The following is a 9,109-nucleotide window of genomic DNA, read 5'->3' on the forward strand; positions in this document are numbered from 1 at the left end:
AATTACCGTGGTTACTCTTCACGCATTTTATTGTTCACGGTACTGTCCATGGGTACTGTATATGGGGGACTATTCATATGTACTGTACACGGGTACTGTACACTAATACTATTCATGTTTATTGTACATGGTACTGTACACGGATACTGTTCACGAATGTGCGGTTACTGTTCACACGTGAGGAAAATCCAGAAACTGCCCAGAAAATTGCAGCAACTTTTCTTTTCACTAAAAAGGCTCTAACTCCATCATACAAACTCGGAATTCAATGATTCTTGTTCCTATGAGTCACAAATAATAATACGAACATAGCCCTTCAGTCAAAACTCAATTCGGAGCTCATTTGCTCAGTTTAATACCCATTTCGCTCGTTAAACAATTAACTCATATTTCGTATCAAAAACCCAATCGCGACTTGCTGAAATTAGACCAAACTTTCCAGATCAGTCCTATAATTGATTATTAAAATTTCGGAAGTCTCAAAATCAAATTTCGATCTCTAGAACTTAAAATTAACCTTTGGATCATTACATGCTTATGCTCAAAACGGCAAAATCTTCCAAAAACTCTTCCAAAACATATCTGAGCCTCATGGGACCCCGACCAAACATCCCAACACACACTATAACATAATTCAAACTTTTTCCAACCTTCAAAACATCAAATCACCCTCGGATTCAAGCCTAAGAATTCCAAAACTTCCGAAATCTGAATTCGATAAAAAAGTTGACCAAACGACGTCTAAATGACCTGAAATTTTGCACACACATCACAAATGACATAATGAAGCTACAAAACTCTCGGAATTCCATTCCGACCCTCGGATCAAAATCTCACCTATCAACCGGAATTCGCCAAAATATTAACTTTGCTAATTCAAGCCAAATCCTTCCACGGACTTCCAAAATGCATTCCGATCGCGCTCCTAAGTCATAAATCACCCAACGAAGCTATCCAAATCATAAAATTAAAATCCGAGATCAAATACAAACAAGTCAAATCTTGGTCAAACCTTTCAAATTTCAAGCTTCAACTTAGAACTGTTCATCCAAATTCATTATGATTAACCTGAAACCCAATACCAACGATTTACATAAGTCATAATACACCACACAGGGCAATTCATGTCCGAGAACTAGCGATCAAAGTGCAAAAACTCAAAACGACCGGCCGGGTCGTTACAAACCGACTGCTTATACTTAATTGTTCTAATTTTATTAAAGCGTTCTTTTGTAATACTATTAATCCACTATTTGGATTTTCGCCTGTAATCAAGCTATGTATTTTATTTGTAAAATTATAAGGATTTGGTCCCATTGCTATTAACATTTGAAAATCTTGTGGAAATTCTGATTTATAGGCTTCCCATAAGCCCTTTGTTGATTCTCCTAAGAAGGTCTCCATATATTTATACATTGTTTCTACGTCTGTGTCGTTATAAGTTCTTATAAAGTCTGCTACTACTATTCCTTTCTATAGGTCTATTACTGAGTTCCACATTTGTGGATCATGAGCAGCTATATTTAATATTTTACCCTTACTTCCTCCTTCCTGTAGTCTTATAGGTTCTTCTATAGGCATTCTTTTTCCTGATGGTTTTACATTTTTTATTTCTGTTTCTTGATCTATTTTATATACTCTTTTTCTAGGTACATTTCCTATGCTACTATCTATGATACTTTGGTAAGTTGTTCTCTGAAATGGGCTTGGGCTAGAACTAGTTGATTCCATTAATTCTTTTAAACTTATTAGAGATTCTGTCTCAGTTTCTTCATAACTATCTTGTATCTCTTCAAAAATTTGATCGAATATATCTGATTTTTTCTGTGAAATATTTTCTTTTCTATATCCCCAATTATCTGTTCTTAATTCACATTTCTTAAAATGCTCTTCTACTTTGCTTAAAGTTAATTTTCCAAGTTTACACCCTTTACATTGGAAAGTCTTATTTCTATTTTCTTTAACTAGACTTCTTGCTTTTACTAATGCTATGTCTATTTCGAACTCGTCTTGTATTATTTCAATATTCATAAATTCAGTATCATTATTTTCCATCGTACTTTCAGTTCCATCATCTATTTCTTTTTGGGTAGAATAGTTATAATTGGTAAACCTAATTGATGTTTCTCCTTTAGAGTTTGTATACATTAAATGAGATTCTGGTTTGAATATTTTTGGCTTTGCGAAATCTTCTTGATTCCATTCTAATCTAGCATATTCTTCTGGGTTTATCTTAATAGGTTTTATTAATTTTATCCCTTTATTTCCCATTACTTCAACTACATCGTCTACCTTAATTTTAAATTTTGTATTACTATTTGTTGCCATTTTTCTTATGAAACCTACACATATCAGTAAATTATTTCCATTATTCATTTCTTCATATCTCTTAGTCTGTATTCCTATTTTGATATTTTTTCCAAATTCTGCTAGATTTATTATGAAATCTGGGCTAATGTAAAATATTCCTCCATTATTTGTCATGTCTACTTCTGTTAAACCTATTATAGATTTCTTTTGATCTGACCATCTGTCATCATATACTACTATTAGTACTTTAGTTCCTAAATTCTTTCTAGTTAGTCCTTTTAATCCGATTACTATTAATCCCATATGCATTAAATTCTTTTTATAATTTTTAATTTGTCGTACTGATTCTGGATTAATTAAATTTAATGTTGCAACCTTATTTCCTATAGCTGATAATTGCTCTTCTCTATAATGTCTATATGGTTGAGAGTTATTTGAAAATTATCCTGTATTATATAGTATTCTCGGATTGAGTAACGTTAGTTGATTTTGTTGAAAGATTTGTATATCTTTGTCTATATCTATTATTTCATTTAATTTCTGATTTTCTTCTTGCCTTTTTCTAGTTAGAATTCTGGCTAACATATTATTACCTATTCTATTATCTGAAAAACTTATTCATGATCTTTCTTGGTTTGTTGTTCTTGACCCACCTGGAAAAAGGTCCATTTTGTGGTTTTCTTATTTTAATTTTATTTTTTTGCGGTGTTATTTCAACTCTTTTTAATTATTCTATTAAATCGTCTACTTTTGGGATTTCAGTCTTTATCTCCTTTTCTTTAATAATTTTATCTAGCTTTTTATTAATTTCTAAAAGTAATACTATTAGAGTATTATTCTGTTTTATTATTGTTTGATCTGTTTTCCCCTGGGGAGTATAACTAGTCAGTTCCTCTGGATTGAGTTGAATTCTTTCTGTGAACTTTAATGCTTCTTCATATACTGGATCTAGTTCTAGTTGTAACTCACTCATGAAAGAGCGATTTCTTTTATTGTGTCTATCTTTTCTTTTAAGGTATTTATCTCACTTTTTAATACTTCTACTTGGTGTGTTATTTTTTCTACTAATCTGGTTGTTTGTATTTCTAATTCTTTAAGCTTTTCTGTAATAGTTTTAATTAATTTTTCTATTTCGTCTTTCTTAGGTATTTTTAACTTATTGTTCAAAAATTGTATTTTTCTGTCTATTTCTAGTTCTTGTGATTTTAGGAAATCCAAATTTTGTTCTAATTTTTCTAATGTCTTTAGTTTGTAATACTTCTACTAGTTCTAGTGTTCTTATTATATTTTTATTATTTTCCTGGGTTTTTTCTCCAAAGTTGATTATTATATCTACTAAAGTATTGTATTGTTTATCTTCGGTATGTAATATATGTTCTCCACTACTAAAATTACACTTAATTACTGTGTTATCTTTTAATATTCTATACTTCTTTTTTGGATATATTTTTAAATCTAAATATTCTAGGTTCTTTAGTTTATCTATTTTTTAACCTAATGGTATCCAAATTTTTCGGTTCTTAAAGAATTTTATTCTTTGATTTTCTGAATATATTTCTCCTTCTATATATTGTATTTCCCACTCTAAAACTGATATGGTTTCTGAGCTAATACTACGTTTTACTATATAACTTGGTTCTATATTTATTTTTAAATCTGATTCTTTTATTTGTTTAGCTAATTCTAAAGTTGATATTAATAAAGCCTTAGTCTTTCATAGTATGTTCTTTAATTCTCCTTTTCTTTGTATATTCCTACTTAAAATCCAATAGTTACAAGCTATTTCTTTAGCTAAAGGATGTTGTCTCAACATATATGTTACCCTAATGTGATATGTTTTATCTTATTCCCGGTGGTTTGGATATAATCCTTTTCTTGTTGTATTTTAATATTGATTCTTTCTATTTCAAGAAGAAAATCTTCTATATTTAAAATATCTAGTTCAAAGAAACTTAGTTGCGATTCTAACGTTCTCTATATTCTATGCTAATTTTAATAATCTCACGACTAATATATATTAGATGGTGATGATAACTGATGTATTTAGCAAAAATAAGTTGTTTCATAAATTGTTTGGTCCGAAAATCTTCTTGCTCTGATACCAATATAAGAATAAAGTTATATAAATAAGGGTATAAAGTTATATAAGAGGGGGTATAAAGTCAGTTAAAGTCGTCTAAAAAGTTAGAGTTAAAAAATTAAAATCGTCTTCTTAGATGGTATAGATGATATGACTGATGATATGATAATATTAACAATATCAAATGCAGTTGTTTTCTATATATATCTGAACAGATACTACTATTGCATTGTAGATATATAAAATGTACGACCAAATCTACTATCGAATAAAATCCGGTTTCTATATCTAATATAAATTCTTCCAAACTTTGAGTAAGATTCCTAGCAAAGCTTTCTGGATTTGTATAGTTATTACGATTATTGGACATTAACAATAAAATTATTTTTTGCGATTAAACTCTTATGTTGTGAAAATCCTACTCGATACTCTCTCTCTCTTATTCTATAGACTTGTATAGTTACCATATTATTATGAACTGAGATTACCCCTTTACTACTCTTTTTTTTAATCCACTCTGTTCATCTCTTCTTCCCAATCTTTTAAAGATTTTAACACTTGTCTTAACTCTTATTTCCTTAACCTCATCCCGGCCATGGTTAAACACTTATACCCTTCTTTATTTTCGGGTTTTACTTAACCAGTTTCTCCTAGGAATTTACAAGTTAATCCATCATAATTGTTAAGAAATTGGGAAGCTAACCATATACTAAGAGTGATATCTAATAATCGAGTATATGAACATAAAACATAAAACTATACAGAATAACAAAAAATTTTAAAATAAACAAGAGTAATATATAGCAAAAACATAATTTAGATAAAGATGAGTAACTTACATGCTTATAGGAGAGAGATTTCCCTTTCGGGAAACCCGAAAAAGTCTACTGAGCTTTGAGAATTAAAAACGATCATATATAAGCATAAAGACTTATTTATTTTACAAGCTTAGAGGAGGAACTACTAAAGTATTCATAAAGAAATATTTTACAAAGTGTTTTGGGAGAGGGATTTTGGTTGATGAAAAGTTGGTTGGATGAGTTTTCTTCAGAGTGTTTTTCTTCTTGTTCTATCTTGTTTTTCTTCTGCTTTCTTCTCCCTTTTATAGATAAATTTTTGAACGGATTTGAAAAATGGATTCCAAACTCTTTCAAAATCTATCTTGTCCAGCCTTGCAGGGTACTTCATTGGGCCCCATCTTCACATGGCTTGGTCGGAGATTCCTTTCGTGTTCGTAACTTTTTCTTCCACTCAAAATTTTAACTTGTCTTTTAGCACAACTAACATTACCTCTTGTCACATCTTCTCTACTTTATGTCACTTGTCACTTTTGTCTTTTAGTATAGCTAGCATTTTGTCACGACCCAATTCCTCGAATCCGATCGTGATGGCGCCTCTCGTGAAGACAAGGCCAGCCAGACCAAAACAGACCACCTCTTTTAAACAGTTAAATACCATAAGTAGTTCTAAAACGTGATATAATAACCATAATTTGTGGAATTACCGATAACAACAGTAGAAACCATCTCGACACAGCCCAACTCGGGGTGTCACAAGTCATGAGCAACTAAGAAATCTGGATACAAGTCTACTGAACACTAAATCCGATACAATAGTTCTAAAAACATGGAAATGATAAGATAAGGGAGGCACGGGGCTGCGAATGCGAACGACTACCTCGTAGTCTCCGAATCACTGCCTGGACTAGGAGAATCAACACTCAGGAGCAGGCTTTGCGATGCCTGAATCTGCACACATGGTGCAGGAAGTAATGTGAGTACTCCGACTCAGTGAGTAATAATTATAAATAAAGGCTGAAATTATGAAATCACGTAAAGTCACAAAGCAATTCCATATCAAGCATTAAAATCACTTAAAGCATTAATCAGGGAAGAAATCAAATGATATCCCTTTTTTTTAAACAAGTAAAACAGGTAATTTAACAGGTAAATAACAAGTAGAAATCCGCCCCTCGGGCACAGTATCAATCACTCAGAACAGTATCAGCCCCTCGGGCTCACTCTCAGTACAGTATCAGCCCCTCGGGCTCACTCTCAGTACATTATCAGCCCCTCAGGCTCAGTATCAATCACTCAGAACAGTATCAGCCCCTCGGGCTCACTCTCAGTACAGTATCAGCCCCTCGGGCTCAGTATCAATTACTCAGAACAGTATCAGCCCCTCGGGCTCACTCTCAGATCATAATGTGTACCCGCGCTCATTGTGGGTGTGCAGACTCCGGAGGGGCCCCTTACGGCTCAAGCGCTATATCAAGCCACCTCGTGGTATCATCACTCGGCACTCGGCCTCACATCACTCAAGCCACCTCGTGGAACATAAACTATCTCAGGCCCTCGGCCTCATATCACTCAGCATATCCTCACATATGGCCCTCGGCCTCACTCAGTCTGAAAATCATCACAAGCCCCCTGGGCATTAGTAAAACAGTAGTTCTCAGCTCAAAACATGATGTAGAAATATCATTTAAGTTTCAAATCTGAGTAAAAGTGGCTGAGTTTGTAAAACAGTAGATATCAACAGGACTGAGTTCAAATAATAAGTCAAGTAGTGAGGAAACAGTGATAAAAATCCCCGAAGGGTTCAAATAGTTGGCACGAAGTCCAAATCATGATGATAACAAATGAATTTCAGTCAAATACGCGGTAAAATCATCAATCGGGATGGACCAAGTCACAATCCCCAGTAGTAAAAGACCCCACGCTCATCATCCAACGCGTATCTTGCCTCAATATAGCACTACGATGTGCAATCCGGGGTTTCAAACCCTCAGGACATCATTTACAACCATTACACACCTCAAACTGGCTAATTCTCTAGCTCGCGACGCCTTTGCCCCTCGAATTGGCCTCCACGCGCGTTGAATCTATCCAAAATCAGAACGAATACATCACAATATGCCAAGGGAACAAAGCCCAAGCGAAAATATCGAAAAATATCAAAAATCCCGAAATTAGAAAAACCCGAGCCCCGGGCCCACGTCTCGGAATCGGGTAAAATTTACATTTTCAGAATCCTCATACCCTCACGAGTCTAACCATACCAAAATTATCCAATTCCGATACCATTTGGTCCTTCAAATCATCATTTTACATTTTTGAAAGGTTTCACAATTTTCTTCCCAAATTCCATCCCAAATCATAAATTAAATGATGAATTCAGTGATAGATTCGTGTATTCTAGCCAAATCTGAGTTAAAATCACTTACTCCGATGAATTTCTTGAAAAACCTTCGAAACATCGCCAAAATCCGAGCTCTCTAGGTCAAAATATCAAATAAAACCTAAAACCTCGTATTTATAGAGTACCTCTCAGATTTCACCCTTCGTGGGCTGCACAAAACTGACCGCGGTTCGCATAAACCAGAGCGGTTCGCACAAACCAGTGCGGTCCGCACAAAAACGACCGCGGCCGCACAGTTTTCCTCTACAGTAATAGGCTTTAGTATTTTGGCTATAACCTTTGCTACAAATGTCCAAATTGCAATAGCTTTAGCTTTCTGTAAACTAGACACAAAGGTCTACAACTTTCGGTTTTGAATCATCTCGAAATTCCTTATAGATCAAATGATATAAGCTTCCGAAGGAGGATCAGCGAATCGTTCCCCACCGCGGCCGCGCACCATTTTGTGCGGTCCGCATGACACCTACCGCAGCCGCACTTCTTTTTGTGCGGTCCGCACAGCACATACCGTGGCTGCACTTCTTTTTGTGTGGACCGCACGGGTAAGTTCCGAGGCCTGCAATCCTTCTGGACCTGCTACAACTATGATTTTTGGCCTAAAACATCCCGGAACCTACCCGGAACTCCTGGAACTTCAAACCAATTGTACCAACACATCCTATGACATCGTTCAAACTTGTTCAAAACTTTGAAATGCTCACAACAACATCAAATCACCAATTTAGCATAGGATTCAAGCCTAAGAACTCCAAGAACTCTTAAATTATAGTTCGATCAAAAAGTCTATCAAATCTCGTCCGAATGACCTGAAATTTTGCACACACATCCCAAATGACACAACGAAACTACTACAACTCTCGGAATTCCATTCCGACACCTATATCAAAATCTCACCTATCAACCGGAAAGCGCCGAAATCTCAAATTCGCCAATCCAAGCCTAAACCTTCCACGGACTTCCAAAATGCATTTTGATCACGCTCCTAAGTCCCAAATCACCTAAAGGAGCTAACTAAATCATAAAAATTCCAACTTTTAAGCTTTCAACTAAGACTGTTCTTCCAAATTAAATTCTGATTAACCTGAAATCCAACACCAACGATTTACATAAATGATATTGCATTACACGGGGCAAGTCATGCCCGAGAACTGGAGAGTGAAATGCAAAAGCTCAAAACGACCGGTCGGGTTGTTACACATTTCTTCCTGTCACATCTTCTTTACTTTCTTGTTTTTCTCATTGGTACGCCAACATTATTGCTCTGTATACTAGCCTTGTCATTTTTCCTTTGTCTTTGGTGCTCTTTACTTGCTGTTTAACTGAGACTTTACTTTTATGTGTCTAAATTATGTATAGCTATTGCATCAAAACTCATTTCTGACTCATCTTCATATGGATCTTGAGCATCTTGATAATTTAGGTTGTCTTCATAGTTATCATCTTCTCCTGAACTTTGGGTCCTTTCTGGATTTGGACTTGGACTTGGATTCTTAACCATGTGTTTGTCTTGTTCTTCCT

This window comes from Nicotiana sylvestris, chromosome 10 (assembly GCF_000393655.2).
Source record: "Nicotiana sylvestris chromosome 10, ASM39365v2, whole genome shotgun sequence".
In the NCBI taxonomy this organism is placed as follows: domain Eukaryota; kingdom Viridiplantae; phylum Streptophyta; class Magnoliopsida; order Solanales; family Solanaceae; genus Nicotiana; species Nicotiana sylvestris.